General features: G+C 35.4%; 1 protein-coding gene across 2 annotated transcripts in view; it reads right to left on the bottom strand.

Moving 5' to 3' along the window:
• DYRK1A (dual specificity tyrosine phosphorylation regulated kinase 1A) overlaps positions 1–18,433 on the bottom strand; it is a 92,363-nt gene that overhangs the window by 27,741 nt on the left and 46,189 nt on the right. The window lies entirely within an intron of this gene.

The raw sequence follows: 18,433 nt of genomic DNA, 5'->3' as shown, positions 1-18,433 counted from the left end.
CATAGGTAGCAAGCACTGTAACTTGAATTAGTTCCTTTTGGGAAGGAGAAGTTACACTGCAAGAAACAACTGCAAGGCAAGAGAGAAACAAAATGCTCGGTGGCAAGTTGCAGGAGAATGGCAAATTATATGACCAAAGTCCTAGATTCCATAACTTCTTGGAAAATGCCAAATTCCACAGGCAGAGAGAATTCTGCCTCTAAGTGGGCCAGTTCCCACACCTCTCTGAGCTGTTGTTTGAGACCTCTGCCATATGACATTTGCTTGGTTCACAGTCTGCCTGTACCTTCACAGCTAACAGTGGAGGACAGAATTAAAAAACAGATTGGTTTTCTTTGTTTGCAAATGAAAGTTTAGGATGTTCCACATTTAACATCCGTCCTCTTGCCTTCTGCTTTTTGCTGATTATGCCAGAGGGGGGAAATTCTCTAAATGGATGCAATGTTGGCACAATATAACAGACAGAACAGGATGGGACAAGCAGCCAGAAGTACTGAAGCCAACACTGCCACTGAAGAAATACATGTGGAATCACAAGCTGAAATATGGAAGCACAATTATTGGGTAAGATTAAATTTGGAAACAAAATGTAAAATAATCAAACCACCTTAAACAGAAATGGAAATTCCCACTTCCTTTACAAACAAAACTTTGCAAGGAAATATAATCAGTAGAAAACAGATAAGTATTTGAATTTTTTTTAGATAAATACCATGCATCAATTTGATTTCCATAAAAATAAATGACTGCTCAATTCTCTACCTATATGATGAAAAAAAAAAAAAACTGAAATGATACTAAAAACTGAAATGATGCTGAAAATTCTACTGTCTCATTGACTCGGCACCTATTATGACAGTATGATACAAAGAACTGCATGGGGTAAAATCAAGCACAATTTTAAATTCAGATAATTTGTAAAATACATGTTTGATAAAGAGCTTGCTTTAAGAAGACTTTAAAAGGGGTRAAATTATAGAGTGAAATATCCACTGACAGGCCACTAGTATTTTTCTCAAGTGTTACAATTCACTACTGCTAGAAAACTAACAGAACAAACTGCTCAAAAAGAAAAAAAAACACGGTTGACTATAAGAACCTCTCTATTTTCACAACGATTCATTAAATCCTCAAATAAAATTTCCAACAAGGGGGCCAAGCAGAACAACTAACTGTTGTAAATAACATTTTACTTAAACAAAAAAAGAAAAAAAAAAATACCAGTCCTCAAAGAATTATGATACATGCAACTTCTTCTTTATGTGCACTGTGATGCCCTGGTAACACAACCAGGAATTAAGATGATCCTACAGAGTACAAATACAAACGAAATGAAGAATTCCCTGATCTAAAAACATTATAATCTCAGTGGACTTGATATTGCACAGAAAATTACTCCTAATTGTTCTGTAAAAGGTCCATAATAAAACACTTTGTTTCTTTTAAACCAAACTCAGTCCTAGTAAGTTCTGAAAGTGAAACTGTCCTCCAAACTTAAARATCCAGTGAAAGTATTATTTAAATATTTGAGTGTAAACTTTTAAAAATATTGGCATCTTTTCTGTTTTCAATCCAAGTAACATCTTATGTCCGCCCATGATATGGGCAACAGATGGTGGTCTTTGTTTTTAAATTAAAAATTATCTATTATAAACTTTACAGGTTAACATTAAATACAGGGGAAAATATATTCAGAAATTCTATCAGTTGATCTGTCTCAGAGGTACCATGGTTCCTTTATGTATTTCTACAGCTGTAAAAAACACGCATAAATTATATATTTTTTTCTCAGTAGTGTATTTTCTTAATGCCTAAACTCCATTTCTGCTAGAGAATCAGAGTTAATCTTCCATCTACATAATTTTGAAAACAGAATAATTAAGCATCACATCTGTTTTTGGTTTGGCTGGTCCTGTATAAAGCACAGAAAAAATTACGAAGGATGTATCTTTAGTGTAAATCTACTTTTAAAGACATATTGAACACTCCTATAACAAGAATTCAATGTATATAGGAAGTGATTTGGTACATCAACTTTCTACTCTTAATTTCTGCAAATTTTCTGTTTAGCCTGAAAAAAATCTAATTTAATAATAACATGGTGACTGGATTCAAAGTTAAAACAATATTTATATCAGATAGTTTAAAAATATACATTATTATTATAAATTTTAGAGTCTATTACTTTAAAAGGCATTTCCTTTATTTATTTATTTATTTTACACCTTGGCCACAGTTCCCCAACAGCATACTAAATATCTAGCMAATTAGGTATTTTAATAAACTTCACTACAATAATCTGCGTTTTCTTATGTTGCTTAAAACTTGAAAATTCACATACATATAAAAAATCCAATAACATGTTGTTATAGTTTTTATTTTGATTCCATAATATCTTCCGACACTCAGCTCAAAAGATCACAACAAACCTGTGATAAACTGAATAATGCAGTAGACAAAAAAGTAAAAGTAAATAAAAAAGGTCAGAGCTAACAGTACCTAAGTAAATCAGAGTAAAAAAAAAAAAATAATAGAGATACAATTAGGCGCAAAAAAACACTTGTAATGCAGATGTTCTGCATCAGCTTTAAACTTCTGGTGCATGCACATTTTTTCTCTCTTAAGAAGAATCCACTAGCAAGATGCTGAGGCTGCAAAATTTCTTGGTCTTCCAAACTGGAGGCAGCCCACCTGGACCAACTCACTCAATTTAATTTTAGCATCACAATCCTAGAGAAGAGACCTGCATGACTTAAAATAAGCAGATTGGATTGTGGAATCACAAAGAAAACTTCTCTTAGCATTGCACTTAGACAAATAACTTCCCTTAGTCAAGTCAACTTTGTTGGAGTGTCAATACCTGTGATTCACAAGCAGCTTCCTATCTGTTTGGAGTCTGTGTCTAAAAGATCAGTATCCAAATGATTTCCATCTTTATCATTTCTTACTGTCAGTGAAATGGAAACACAAGAGTTCATAGACTTCYGTTGCTGAAAACAGTCGTACCTATCAACAAAAATAATGTCCAGGATATGATCCTTGATGAAATATCTGACCTTGTCCACATTTCAGACTTTGCCCATGATACCTGCAATCTTACCCTGGTTCAGCTGATAACAGTATATTATGAGTGGTCTGTTGGTATGAGCCAAGCAACATCTACTAACCTGTTAGAAAAAGTAGAGAGGAGAAGAACTGGATAGAACAACACTCATTCAGTTTTAGGAACCAGTCAGCTATGATAATACGAACTCTTGCATACATCCACAAATTGCAGAAAAGAAGAATGTTCCTAAAGCCCCTGGTGACCAAAGAATTCATTTGGAGAGCTCAGACATTCAGAAAACTAWCTGATCTACTAACCAAAGTGAGGGCTCTAGAATCCACAGAAGTCATCACAGGCCTCATCCTGAACTTCTACAGGAGAGAAAAACCTAAGAAACAAGGTCTAGTCAATCATCAGTCTTCCTCGCTAATCACTGTATGCTGAAATGMTTACACATTCTGAAGCAGCAAGGGAAGGAAACAAAGCAATAGGAAAAAAAGTATGCCAAGATTACTATGCATCAAGTAAATTACGAGAAGGGATTACAGATTAGGAGTGGGAATAACTACCTTAAGAATGTGGCTTACCTGAWGTGTTAGTTCAGGGAATGGGATAACAATATATACTTGAAGAGCCAAAAATATGTATCTGCTCGTGACAAGACTAAATCAGACCTCATCCTAAGGCAGCTACAGAAGGCACTGCACATTTCAGCCTTGAAAGGTGTACCATTTTCTCCTATAGTCATGAATATTACAGCTCTTTGGAAGTGAAGCTGTTCAGAATTCATTATAATCCATTAGAATTCATCACAATACTAGGAAAACAAAAAATATAAGAATAGCTACTTTTCATTTTTTGTAAATTTACTATCTCCAGAAAGTATCAGCAAAAAGGGCCTTAAGAAAATGTTAAGCGATTGTATGAGGTAACCACTGCAAYCATAACCAGAAAAACATTTAAAAGTGGACCAATAGCATAAATACGGTAACTGAGAAAAAACTATAACCTCAAAAGAGGCTTATAATCCAAAACTATCTGAAAATATAGACACTGTAAAAATGGATTAACCTATCATAAGAAAGAAGGTGGTGTTTAATTCTTTAAAGAAGTACCTGAATATAGTGCAGGAGGGTAAGTTCAAGAACACATCTCTTTATTCAGTGAGGATGGGAAATACTTCTGGGAAGTATGGGAAACACAGGTTTGTTTTAAATGATTTTTTGGAAGCATCAATTAAATTTGAAGTACTTCAATTGAAGTAAATTAATAACTCAAAGTGGAAAAAAATACTTGAAAAGTACTAATACTTGTAGTTATCGGACAGTCTAAACATGAAGTATAGTTATTTTAATGTAAGAAAAATACTGACACAATTTTGCATAATTTTAAAAAATCCAATGCAGTTTCAAAATTCAACTCTTTACCTCATGCCATTTTAGATTCAGTTCTCTCCATCTTGACATCAGTCTACACAACTCAATTAAACAGAACCTCCTCCACGAAAAGTATCATAACATAATCAAGTGGAGCACCTTTCAACACAAAACAAGGCACAAATATTCAATAATAGACCGTAAAGAGCCAAGGTGTCTGTGCGTGCCACCCCAAGAATAGACCACTACCTCCAAAACAAACTATACAAAGTAGTTCAGTAAGCACTGGAATTTAAACCTCTCTTCTAAACTCTGTGTGTTGTGGTCTTTTAACTTTCGTATCTAAGAAGGTGAAAACTTCAACTGAAGTTTTCCCTGTAGCTGAAACACTGTAAGGTCTATTTTCCAGGTTGACTGTCTGATGTCTAACAAAATTGGAAGTCATGCTATAGCCTTTCCCACAGTCACTTCTTTGGCTACCCTTAGAACATATGATACATACTTTATACAGAGTAAAAAATAACCCTAAATATTACAAATCAAATTCGCTTATTAATAAAAGATTACACTAATTCACAGCATTTCATCTTCCTTTTCCAAACATGGAGTGTGACAAACCATAAACCTGTAAGAGGTAATACATTCAATGCTAGATGCAAATAAATATGAACCACAGTCAACTCTGGACTCCAAGCACAACAAACATGTTAGACCTATAGTCCCATAGATGCCAAACAACAAATAAGCAGCATCAAAAAGGTCAGGAACAGCAAAAAGAAACTCCTCTTCTGCACTTACACAGTGAGACTATTCCATAAATATACTCAGACYTGCTACATGTCATTATTTCATCTTTACCAAAGTGATTCTTTCCCAGGTGTCTTCCATAAAATCTGCAGCCTTCTCTGACAGTTACCATCAGATAGAGAGAGGCTACGTAAAGAGCTGAAGGGAGGTAACACCTTGCTGCCAGAAAACAGGGTGCCCTCATACCCTTATCCWTATGCATATTTCTGTACCTCTCCTGTGCCAATTCCAGAACTTATTTCAGCTTTCTATGACCCAATTCAGCCCACTACCCCAGAGAGAAAAAAATAAACAGTAGGCACCCTAACCCCAAGATTTTTTTTTCCTTCTAGATCAGCAAGATGATTGGTTCACCAAAAAAATTATCATAAATGTCAGCATAAAACAAGTCACAGGATTTCTGTCTTTGAATCTGTGAATTGTTAGATTAGCTCCTGTCTTTTGGGACTGCACCTAAAAATTCCCATGGCAATAAGATACTTTCTTTGCATTTCTGTTCCCTCAACTTATTAAATATACAATCTACTTCTCAAGATATGTACGTGACTCTCTTTGTGCCACTGTCATAGTTCTACCAAAGTATTCTATTTAGGTATACCTATATTGAAGGATGAAAAAGAAGATGAATTCAGACATTGAAATCACAAGACTATAAAAAGAAGTGACATTTCCTTAATATTTCTTCATAGCAACTTGTCCACATTTAACAATTAAAAGCAAGGAAAGGGTGACTGTGACATTTTTTCTGACCATCTGAATTATACAGGCTTGCTACTACACTAAACATAGCACTTCATAATTGACAAAAGCATCTTCCAGTGCAGCAGCTGATCATGATTTCAGGACACCAAGAGATGGAGAATACTCTATCCAGTAACACAATCTTTGCAAAGCCCTTACAAAAAACGTTTCACTATTGACTGTTCTGCAAGATGAAGCAGAGAAAATGGTGAAAGTCRCACCAGCATTCTATTTTCTACTTTTCAAAGCAGAAGCAGTCATGACCTATGTTTGAGAACTCACTGCTCACCTACTGAGTAACTGATTTCCTTTAAAATAATGATAACTTCTAAGGTCCCCCTATATTCAGGTCTTCTGCATTTGGTTTCCAGGCAGTAACTATTTCCATTGAATGTTTTGGCTGTTTTCTAATAATCTCATCGTCCCCAGTTTCCTACCAATTTGTTTGACTCATCTTAGAGAAGAGGCAGAATTTCGTAGTAGTTCCATAGATTGAAGTGCTGGGAAAACTATGGCATAATGCCATCTAAGTGACAGAAACAATGCAGGACTATATTAGAATTAGTGGTAGCACTGCTTGGGGTTTTTCCGTCACACTACCTGGTGTTGAAGTGTAAACCTTACCAATGCTTTCCTCTGCACAACTCCTTTTATCTCTGCATGCTAATACTTCTTATTCTTCAACATCTTCCCCATAAAGATCATTGATCTGACCATGTCTACACCCTAAATATTTTGAGTGTGTCTTCTCCTCCTCTCCTTTCTGCCTATTCTCTCCTTCCCYATTCTCCTTCTCCTACCCACTCTTTAAGGTATGCAGCAAAGTACAAAGATATTTCATGTCAGTGATACATTTGCCATTGAATGAGAACACACAGGAAAATTCAGCCAGAAAATAGAAGTGTGATCAATAACATTYACCACAGCAGCTCTTCTCATTCCCACTCTCAAAGTTCAAGAGCTTGTGGGCCTATACTACAGACCAAACATGGCATTTCTTAGTTGTGTATATGGCTGGTTCTTGCTTCAAGACTATTTCCAATCCTCTCAGTGCCACTGCAAAAGAAGGCACCCAATTTCTCACTATTTTTATGTATTCAAATTACTGAATGTTGAAACAGCAAAAGGCCTCYTCAAAGAAAATCCTGTATTAGTTGAGGAACTGTACAGCCCCTCTTCCTTTATGTAAGATTCTTTTTTTCTTTTTCTGTTTTTTTTTTATTTTTATTTTTTGTTTTTTTTTCAAATTTGATCCTTCTTCAGAGTCCTAGTCAACCTTAGTTTTCAAAATCCATTTTTGGAAACATTCTCAGTACTAACAAGCATTATGACACCTCAGCTGCTATGGTGAGTGTTGAGCACAGCTCTAAGAAGCAAGTCTGGAAAAAGAAAAGGACTCAGCTCTGCACTGTTTTAATACCCAATCACCTCTGCATTGCTTCAATGTATCTTAAAACAGACAGTGAACAGTGAGCAATAGAGGCCAACAGCTGTGTCTTGGAAACTCTCTATTCAAATGAGCCCACATTTAAGAGAAGTTAGACCTACTCTAGATCTGCCTAAGCATAATAAATGTCAAGCAGCTGTATTTTAGAGTTGAAAACGATCACCTTTTRAGCAACAAGCAAATGCCAACCTGACCTCTAAGTGAACTACTGCTCTACTGAAATACTGTTTTGCCTATTGTCCTTGTGCGCTATATTTAAGAGGACTGCGCTAGAATTTGGAGGTGCATGGACTTCACTCAGCTTGCTCTGGAATGAGGAAAGCTGTGAGAGAACTAGTGAACAAAGGGAAATTACCTGCAACAGCTACTGCAGAACAAACAGCTCCGTTATAAATATCCCACAGTAGTTCCTCCTGTGCACATATTTTATTATTAAGAATAGCTACTTCAGAAGTTATTCTACAATAACTATTCAGTCAACTTCCCTGTACACAATTGTAAAATATTAAATTCTCTCAAAGCAAAAGTAAATCCTAATCTTAAAAACAACCACATTGTCAAGTTCTGTTCACCAGGGCAATTCACCTAGCCCACAGAGTCGTGCTTGTGCTCTTTCCTAATTGAGTAAGCTAGGAGAAGATGAAGTGCTCAGGTGAGAAAAGATCACTTCTGGGTGCCATCTTTCCTGACAGCTTGCAGGCCYTCACATCATGACATATGAAGTCTGTCACATCATTGGTCATGTGGCAGAGAAAAAAGCCAGAAACCTTGAGAAAGACAGGCCAAAAGTAGGTGTCATCAATCACTCTGAAAGCATCRTGTCTGTCGTGGCTACCCTTTCTCCTGGATGAAACGCAGCATGAAGTGGCCTATGGACAGGAATTACATGTATGTACTCTATAACTTTTGTGTGGTGAGGTCTGTACTTTCATGTCACTGTGGAAATGCAGTGGGCACATCATATGACAGGGAGAGAGTGTGTACGTACCTCTCCTCAGCCACCTCAGAGGAGCTGGCTGATACATCCCAATTACAAAGACAGAGTACCACTGTTTACTATAAGCCTCCTACAACAAGTGAGAAAGACATCTCTAAAATTCATATGTATAAAACCTCTTCAAATGGAAAACAGCAGAGCAAGTTATGATTTAATCCACCGGCAACACTACACAAATCTAAATTTCATTAACATACAAACATTAGTCTTGAGAATCTTGGAATTAAGAAAATTCTGTAAAAGTGAAATTACTTTGTTATAAATGAAGGCCAAAATACTAAAACTCTCAGCTGTATAGCTAACATCCACAAGAAACCTACTCTAATTTTCAAAGTCAAAATTCTAAGCTCCATAAAAACAGTGTTTCCAAATTTCTATTCGTGAGAAGCAGGCCTTCTAAGAGCARGTCTACAAAAATCTACAATTATACAAAGCAGTGAGAACTTAACTTGTGAACAGGCCTTCATGTAGACCAGAAACTTCCACCTAGGTATACACGGGGCTGAAAGAGCATTAAAATTGAAGAATACAGCGCATAGCAGTTAGGAAATATCAGAATATTTACACAGTTTTAATTCAATGCCTCTATGTAAATAAATAATGATACATTCTAGTTACATGAATACCCTATTTATTTTAAAACACAGAATGGAAGTAGCAYTCACTAAATAGGTAACTATACAATAAATCTTATTATTTGCATTGTATTCAAYATAATATCCCTTGATACTTCCTCAGACTATGTTCCAAATAAAATTATTAATAGCGACATGCATATTCTATATGGTAGTCATTGTGGTTGTAACTGTGTAAYTCAAAAACACGGATTTTTGTGCAATATTCTTAGGAGACTGGATTTTATTTCCATTCTGCAGAAAAACAGAGACACGCATAATAAGGACAAAGGGTACCGTGATTTTAAATTTTTGAGTTTGTATATAAAGCATTTGAAAGACTACAGCAAAGACTAGGAACACRTGCTAGTAGATCTCTGGTTTACAGAGCTCCACAGAGGAAAAGCTTTATAGGATGTTAAGGTTCAAGTATTTATGAGAAGTAAACTGAATTAGAGAGGTCTGAAAGCTAAGTTCATTCCTGCTCACAGGCAAAACCAAAGAAGAAAGSGGATTTGATTCTTATTGGACTAAGAATTTATTAAAAAGTAGCACAGCTCTTTCAAGCAATTGGGCACTAACAGAGGAATTATTTTGTAAATCAAAGCAAAGATCCATCCAAATCAGTATCCTTTCTCTGAAACTGGCCAACAGCAGATACCTTSGGAAGAGAACAGGGCAAGCCTATAGCAGTACATGCCAGTCATAGTCTTCCAGTCTCTAGTCCAGGAGTTACAAGCAGCAGAGTCTTTGTGATTAATGTAATGTATTTGATGCATCCTCTTATTCTATGGATTTGCTGAATCACTTTTTGCACGTCAGCTTTCAGCGTCTACAACATGCCACGGCAAAGGGCCCTGCAGCTTATTCACAGGCTGCATTAAGCACCACCTCCTTTGTTACGAACCTGCCGTTTTTATTAGGTGAGCTCTGCTGAATAGTAATAAAAACTAAGACTGCCCTCCTGTAAAGAGGCAATGATACTGACGTGATGAAATCAATGAGAAGCTTCACATCAATGATTTTGTTTATTCTACTGTTGRGGGGTTAGTTTGTTTTTATAAGCTCCCTTTTGACACACTGACTTCATGTGATCTTCCAAGAAAYGATTTTCTAATATTTAGAGAAGAAACATTCTCCACTGCTTAACTGCATATTCATCAATGTACTTTTTATTTAAACTTTATCTTTTTAGAATATATATTTAATATTCTTCTGAAGTTTTCCTGCCACTTTTAATACCCTCCAAATCTTAGTCATAAACCTGCAGCTTGAGAAACACCRCTTTAATTCAAGTAATTTGGTTGATGATTCAGCCCAACATAATATTTATGTTATGCCAAATGAAATAAGTGAAACAGAATAGCTGAGCAATCAATACTTAATTATTAAATATTTAATAAACATTATTTTAAAAGGAGTATTAACATTTGCTTACAAACTGAAAACATTTGAAATGTTTATTAAATACTTCAAAAGACCATTGTATAAAGATTAATAGTATTTGTTGGACTAGAAGGGGAGAATATAAGCTGAAGATCAGAGAATAGAACAAAGTTACTCCTTTTCTGAGGAAATCAGTGCTGGTGAAAATGTACCAAGATGAGTATGCTGATTTTTTTTTCTTTCCTCCTTAATGGTTGTGTTTATTTTACTATTTTATGCAATTATGTCTAAGATTATGCAGTTTATAAGTTTCTCAATTTAAATCCTGCCATTTAAAAAGTGTGAACATAAAGATAGGGGAAAAAGGTATCTACTATTTTATAATGAAGATGAAAGTTCAGAACAGCTCTTATAATAGAGAGAGGCAAAGAATTAAGTGTGAATATTATCATAAACAAGGTTTTAAAATCAAGTGCTTAAGTTCAGATAGAGAAGCATATTTAATCTAGGTTTAAAACTCACACCTGTCCTTTAATTCCCATTGCAACCTGTGAAAAAAACAAGTATGAACAGGAAACACTGTTTCTGCAGAAAGCTGTCAAATTCATTAAATACAAAAGTGAAAATGAGAAAAATATTTTTGATCTTATCAGTCATAGTAACATCRTAATATAGACAACAGAAATACAGTGACATAAAATTTAAAATGACATGATTTTATGGAGTCATTCCATTAAACGTGCTATAAAAGAAACACTGTGCTTCTATTCCAGAAGGCTTTGTGCAAACTCCTCTTCAAGWACACACAAATTATGATTTATTTTAGTTTTTTAGCTTCTGAAATACACTGGAAATCATCAAGTTTCCCCATTAAAGGAAAATGCTTGTTTTATTCAAAAGCAATCAGATTTATCTCTGCTATCAGGTTTCTGATATAAGGGTTAACAAAACAGCTGAAAAAATAAAACACCGAAGTAAAAATCAGATGTATCACATGCTACCCTTAGCAGTATGCTTTGGACTTTACAGTGAGCCCAACTGGATAAACGGTTGTCAACTATCGCTCATCTGACCCAACGGTCTCACAATTGGTTAAGTCCTAAGAGTAAGTGTTAAAATATCAGGATAGTATCTGTTCTTCCGGATTTAAAGTACCAATTAACCTGACTTTAAAAATTGAGAAGCAAAATCAGTTTGTGTGATATTTTCCAAACATTTGGCAACAAATAGTGATAAAATTTAACCATTTACCAGAATTTCAATTCCAACTGAACTCAAAGGATTCCAAACCTGTTAACACCAGGGTTATATTTGACCAAAACTATGCTCCTAAAAGTAATTTCCACCATTATTAGTAAATGCTAGGTGGTATCAAACCGCAGACCTATATTATTACCTATAAGAAGGGGGGGGTAGAAAATGAAACATTTACTCAGTTAAATAATTCATTAACCCTACAGTCAGTTTTACTTAGTTGGACAGAAAGAACGTGAGTATTTATGTGAGGTAAGCCCACAGTTTGGACAACTAAAGACGACAGAGGGAGGGATGGGGGAAGAAGAGGTTTGAAGAAGGTAAACTAATCCATGATTGAACAGGAGAAAAAGCTGGTTTGGAAAGTACCAAAAAGGAAACAGAGGCAGATTTAAGCAACAAAAGTTTCCCAATATTCTTGGGCAGAAATGAAATATAGAACAGAAAAAATCCAGACTCAACAGTTACAGCTGAGTTGAAAAAAAAAAAAGAAAGAAAGAAAAAGGACATGTGAATGCACCTTTTTTAAGGCGAGTGTGTTCTAGAAATAGATTATTATATAGTCACACCATCTACAGATGGTTATTTCAGAAACAGAGATTACTGCATTTTGGGAAGTACTGRTATCAAAATTGACTTCACTGGTGTTCCTAAAGCCAGGTTTGCTGCCTAAATCTGATTATTTCAGTATATGGCATTCTAATTAGAAAATAAATAAAATTAAATTAAATTAAAAATTAAATAAAAATAAAATAGAAAAAATAAAGAGAATAGTTCTCTTCTATGCACACAGCACCCCTTTCTGTTATAAACTATTCCAATTAATTTTTTTAATTAATCTGGTTCTCATACACACACACACGTATATATACACGCACGAACATATATACAGATACACACACACACACACACACACATATATATATATATATTCACACATACACACTACACACAGAGAGATTTAACAGCAATTAAATCCTTATTTCCGCTTCTGTTCTAAAATCTGTGTCTGTCCGCAGTAAGCGGGAACTGCTGCAGATCATTAAATACTCATTTATCAATGCCTCTCACCAGGCAACACAATGCAGCAGAACTGCACGCAGAAACCACCCTGAACCCCAGCAACAGCAGATAATTAGCATAGCCTACCACTAAAACGACACCATCTGATTGGAAGAGTTAGTCAGCAAGCCGGCCAATCAAAGGGGGCTATGCAAATAGCATGCTTTAGTTGCCAGGGTAGAGCTGCTTTCTATTGTCCAATAGGAAAACAAGCAATAAACAAGAAATGAAATTGAGCTTTGTCACATTTTCGAGTTGCTGTTAACACTTTCAAGTTTAAAGCAAAATTAGCTACATCTACAAAGGATTAGAATCATGTTCTACATTTCGCCCCCAAAGAAAGGGCAGGGCAATGCAGTAATGATACACAGGGATTACAGCTAAGTACTGCATTAGGATTTAAACTTCTCTTTCCACAAAATAGCTCTGCTCCACGAAGGTTTGCAGAATATATTCTTAAGTTCTGAGGTGTTAAAATATCCAAAGAAGAAAGTACTCAAATGCTCTAAAGCACAAGATTTTCCGTTAAAATTCTGCAGAGTGTTTTATACAACAATTATTCTTAAAAAGAGGAAAGTTTTCCTTCAGTGGTGTAGTTAGATCACCTTATAAAATTATGTGGGCTGCTATATGGCATCAGTGCATGCTACTTTTAATGAAAGAACCCCTTTTTCACAGGCACAAAATTTCTGTTTTTAAAACTAGAGGAAAAAGACTGAAAAATCTATTTTATTATTTACTCCACTGACAGAATTCAGATAAATGAGTTTCAGTACCTTTAACCAAACTGAGCCTGCAGTAAAGACTGAACATAAGAAACTTAAGTATGATTCAGCTAATTTCTCCCATCAATTACAAAAATTAAACTTAYCTAAATTTTTTTCAGTGTTTTTATACATGACAGTGTGACTAGATATAGAAATACACTAGATACTGACCATCAATGCTTTAAAGAGTCTGCACACACACACACACACACACGTGTATTTTAAAATTTGCCATCATTTGGACCACTTAAAATGAAGTATCTAAATACAGAGACTAACAGACTTATTCTGGAAGCAACTGCCTCTCTTTAAAAGAAGAATGCAGCTGTGCAGCTTCACTCTATGYCACGCTAGATGAAAGTGATTCTGTACATGTTTTACCTCATTTTCTACAGACTGAGGGTGAGGTGAAAGTGTTACCGCAATTCACTAATCTGAGAAATTTGTTGGGTTTTTTTGCTTTTTAATTTTTTTTCTCAAGAGCTTGTGAGAACTGTCCCCGACATTGGCACCTGACATGGATCCAGGTAGAGACCAAGTACTGGATATGAAGCAACAGCTGCAGCAACCCATGTTTCTCAAACCTGTCCAAGGATCATTACTCTGTTCTGCCCCCCAGTTATGACTTTCTGACAGTTGCAAACCTGGATCATTTCTAAAGAGGTGAGAGCATGTATTTCTTTAGCAATCTCTACGGCACCCAAAACCAATAAACAGTGCCAATAATTAACAGTGCCAATAATTTATGTTCCACAGCTAGAGGATAAGAGAAATGAAAGTTTTATTGGCTGCCTCATTTAGAAAATTTAACGACTTTAGTTTGAGAATTTGATCAACGGTAAATGTACTAAAAATATTTCCTTGTATGTCCTAAAACATATAAAATTGTCTTAGTACATGCACCCACCCCTCTGACACACACAAAAATCAGTTCAATCTAATATTTACTTCATTTTAGCTATTTAAACATTACTGCCTTCTGATTTATGCTGATCTAGCATACCCTGTAACAGTGCAACAGCAATAAGCAAAAGAAGAGCGTTAWGTGACCACAGGCTTACAAGATTTTCCAAGCAATCCATCCTGGGCTAATACTTTACAGCAGCAATCCTTCTGCTGGTCTGCTCAACTGTCCTCTCAGAGGAATACTTTTATCAACAGTTAAGTAAATGTTTCTGGTATTGCAATGTCTCCTCTTTTCTCCACCTCCAAAGAGAATGTAAATACATTACTTACCATTGTAAGTTTACAGTGCAAAACTAATTTACGACTGGTGACAAACTACCTGCTACATGGCAGCACATCAAACCACAAGATCTGCACAACAGGTGAAAAGCAACAAAAAATTTGTGCCTGAACAATGCCTATAGCTAACAGGGAGAGAGACAGGTATAGTTGTCTAACACCTAAACTTCACTTTTTAGATACAACATGCATTTTCAGCTGAACATAATGTAAGGTTAGCATGTGAATCATTTTTAAAGCTCTCCTTTAATCCATAATACAAATACAAATATATTAAAAAGGAATCTTTTCCTGCTCATAAAAAACATAAAGGGAAATAGAATAATTCAAGTCATTTCCCATTTGCAGTTACTGAAGCACAAGATATATTTAAACAGTTGGTACAGAAAAAATGGCAAGCATCTACCATATCAATGTACAGCCAGCATGCCAAACCATTAATGTAAGAGCTAAACAAGGGATGAATACATCATGTGCAATAGTCTCACATGATATAAATTATTCAATACCTGACCAAAGAAAACAGCTTTCAGAAGAGAGAGGGAGGATCTGAAAGTACTTTTGTAGTTTAAATAAATGCAAGATTATAAATTGATGTAGAATATCTTTTTATTTTGTAACAAAAAAATTCTAACTCTACAGYACAGTTAAATAACCACATTTATATTCAAACTACTTCACTACATTACATGAATTCAACTTGCATTCTGATGTTTACCATAAAGGTAGATTTCACCTTATACAGTGTTAGAAACAATTTAAAATAAAATAAATTGTAATTATTTTTGAATTTATGCTATGTCCCCTCCTTCTCCTTGCAGAATTTGGATAATGCAAAGCCCTATGGATATTTCAAGTCATCTTTACTGCTTTCAAACTGGCTATCCAACACTTTATTTGGGATTGCTATGTTGGCAGAAAATTAACATACACAGACTTAATTGATGATGTACAACAAAAGCCTTTTGCAGACTGAGATACACAGATAAAAGGGTTTTTGAAAGACAAACTGAATCAGAAAAAAAAATACCACTATAAATTACACCTCTATTATGGGGAATCTGCTGGTGTAACTATTGCAGAGAGTACCTTCAATGGCTGACTTCATAGACAATCTTTAAAAAAGTTTACTTCCCTCACGCAGAAGTTTATAGGACATAGCTTTGGTAACTAATGGAGCTGTTATTTTGTATTTGGAGACTGTATACTGTATATGTGCACCTCATTAGTAATAGAATTTGGGATGGGTGTAACTATTCTCTTTTTAGAAAAAACTCTTAGGTATACACCCATACTTAATCCATATTCTACTTCATAAAAATAATAAAATTCAAAAAGCTTTTTTTCCTCACTCCGAAGTAAACTGAAAGCACCAGAACTATCTTCTTTTATAAAATATTCACAAGTTTCAAGTTGAAACTAAATTATCTTTCTGTTCTTCGCAATCATTTAATAACTTATATTCTGACCAGTACTTAACAATAGCTGTCTCAAGGCACTCTCCTTCCTTCCCAAGGAACAGCATTTAGATTTCTTAAAGTCACTAAACAACATATTGCCCACTACCAAGCTATAACATTTCCATATCTACTTACTGCTGATTAGAGCACTCCAAATAAAATCAGAAATGATACTCTGCTTTTAGAAGCACAGTGAAACCTCACAATTCCAGAACACACATTTCAGACTGATTTCCTGCCTCTGTAATAATTTCTGTATTTAGTAGACACATCTTTAAGTAATTACATCTTTTGATTTGTCACATTTCTAAGTACTCATTTTTAGTGAAAAAAAGCTTATGTATGTTTAAATACATACTTGCAACTAGCAATCAGCAAAAGGCAGTGATGCCAGGGGTCATTAATTCAAGCAACAATATGTCCCCAAAGTGCTTGGGGTTCACTGTAAATTGTGTTCACTTGTCTCAAGTAGCACAAATTTTAAAAGAAAAGAAATTAAAAAAAAATCACTATTTCTTTAGGCTAATACTGTGATCTATGAAAAATATTTTTGAAGTATAATTCATGTTTCCTTCTTCATAGGTTTTAATACTTTTAGTATAAACTAAGCAGTACATACTAAAATAAATTACAATAACTATTAAAATTCCTTTTTTCACACCAGTGATGGTGAGAACACTAGTATTTAAATATCAGAGTTGTGTAAATTGATGAAACTTTAAATTGTCTACATTTTAAACTAAATACCTCTGTAAATCTTATTCCATGGTTACAAAATCTCTGCAAGCAGAGACTGAAGTTCATGTTTGCCATGATATGGCCCCTCCTTCTCAGAAAACTCCACCTTCCTCCTCTAGAGATATTATGGAAGAAATACAAGCAAAAGACAACGTGTCCTTACTACCCTGCTTATATTGTAACACGCAGCCTCTCTTTCCAAACTCYGTCTCTGGTTTGTATTACATACCAACTCTCACAACAAGTTACTAAGACAGCAACAGCCTGTCAGCTGCATCTGCAACATCAATATGGGAAGAAAAACAAAGGCAGAAAGGTACATTCTACCCTTACTGCAAAGGGAGAGCAGAAATAGTAAAAATAACCATTCTATTATTCCTAAAGGACATAAGAACTACACCAAGGAAAAYGAGACTGGATGTTTAGGCAAGGTTTGGGGTTTGGGTCTTTAGCCTCCACAGACATGCAGAGGGAAAAGAACATTCAATGTAAGGAAAGAGACTTGAATATTTTTAAGGGAATATTCTAATGGGACCTAAACTCTAAAATAAATAGTTCTTTGCGGTTCAGCTTAACTCTTAGCTCTGTGAAGTTCAATTCATAGTGTAATTGCCAAAGAAGCCCTAGCCCTGCAGGCGTTAGTTCTTAAGGAGTTCCCGACACAACTGTGCCAGTGGTCTAGTCAGAATATACTTCCACTTCATGAGCATCTGCTGAACATTACATTTACAGGCATCAGACACAATTCTAATGTAGTGCAAAGGAACCGTGATCTCCATCTCCTACCAGATCATTTTATCTAGGATCTAGGCACTGCAACTGAAGGAAGGTGGAACAGTTATCACAGAATTTCTTTACCTAACAGGTTATGTACCAATGCATCTTAAAGCTTCAACATTATGGAGAATTTCAGTGTGCTCTCAGTAAGGCAAGAAAGTGAAACATAATTTTAACTGATTCAGAAACACCCCCCCCCCCTTTTTTTTTGGGGGGGGGGGAAATAAAAGAAAGTGTATATACAGAACAGGAAAATTCCTAATCCTAGCAGTATTGTAATAAGACGTGTTATCTCTTCAGCCATGCATATCACATACTGTGGAATGAGCCCTCATAGAGCACTGCTGTCACAGAAAGAGAGTGGGCTGCACCCCCCTCCACAAGCAAGTATTATACAAAAGACACTCCCTCTCTGTATCTAACATTAGCAAGCAGACTGACACAACAGGAGTAGATCTGTATAGTGAAAGCCACTGGTGCTGAGAAACTGATACCCACAAGTGTTGTGGCAGAAGGCGAGGAGAGTTATTTCAGACTAGTTCCATTCTGCTCCCTTCCAATTCAATAAATGTATATTAATGGTTGATTTACTTCATAGGTACTCCTGAAATGCACCTTTTAGCTTAGCTGCAGCCAAGAGAAAAACAATTTATTCTCCCCAAGACTGCTCTGCACCACAAGTCTAAACACGGCAAGTGAGGATTGTCAAGAGTTTG

This window comes from Rhea americana, unplaced genomic scaffold, assembly GCF_003343005.1.
Source record: "Rhea americana isolate MKP2758 unplaced genomic scaffold, rheAme1 scaffold_101, whole genome shotgun sequence".
In the NCBI taxonomy this organism is placed as follows: Eukaryota; Metazoa; Chordata; class Aves; order Rheiformes; family Rheidae; genus Rhea; species Rhea americana.
The sequence above is the reverse complement of the archived record's forward strand: the minus strand, read 5'-3'. Positions and strand labels throughout refer to the sequence as shown.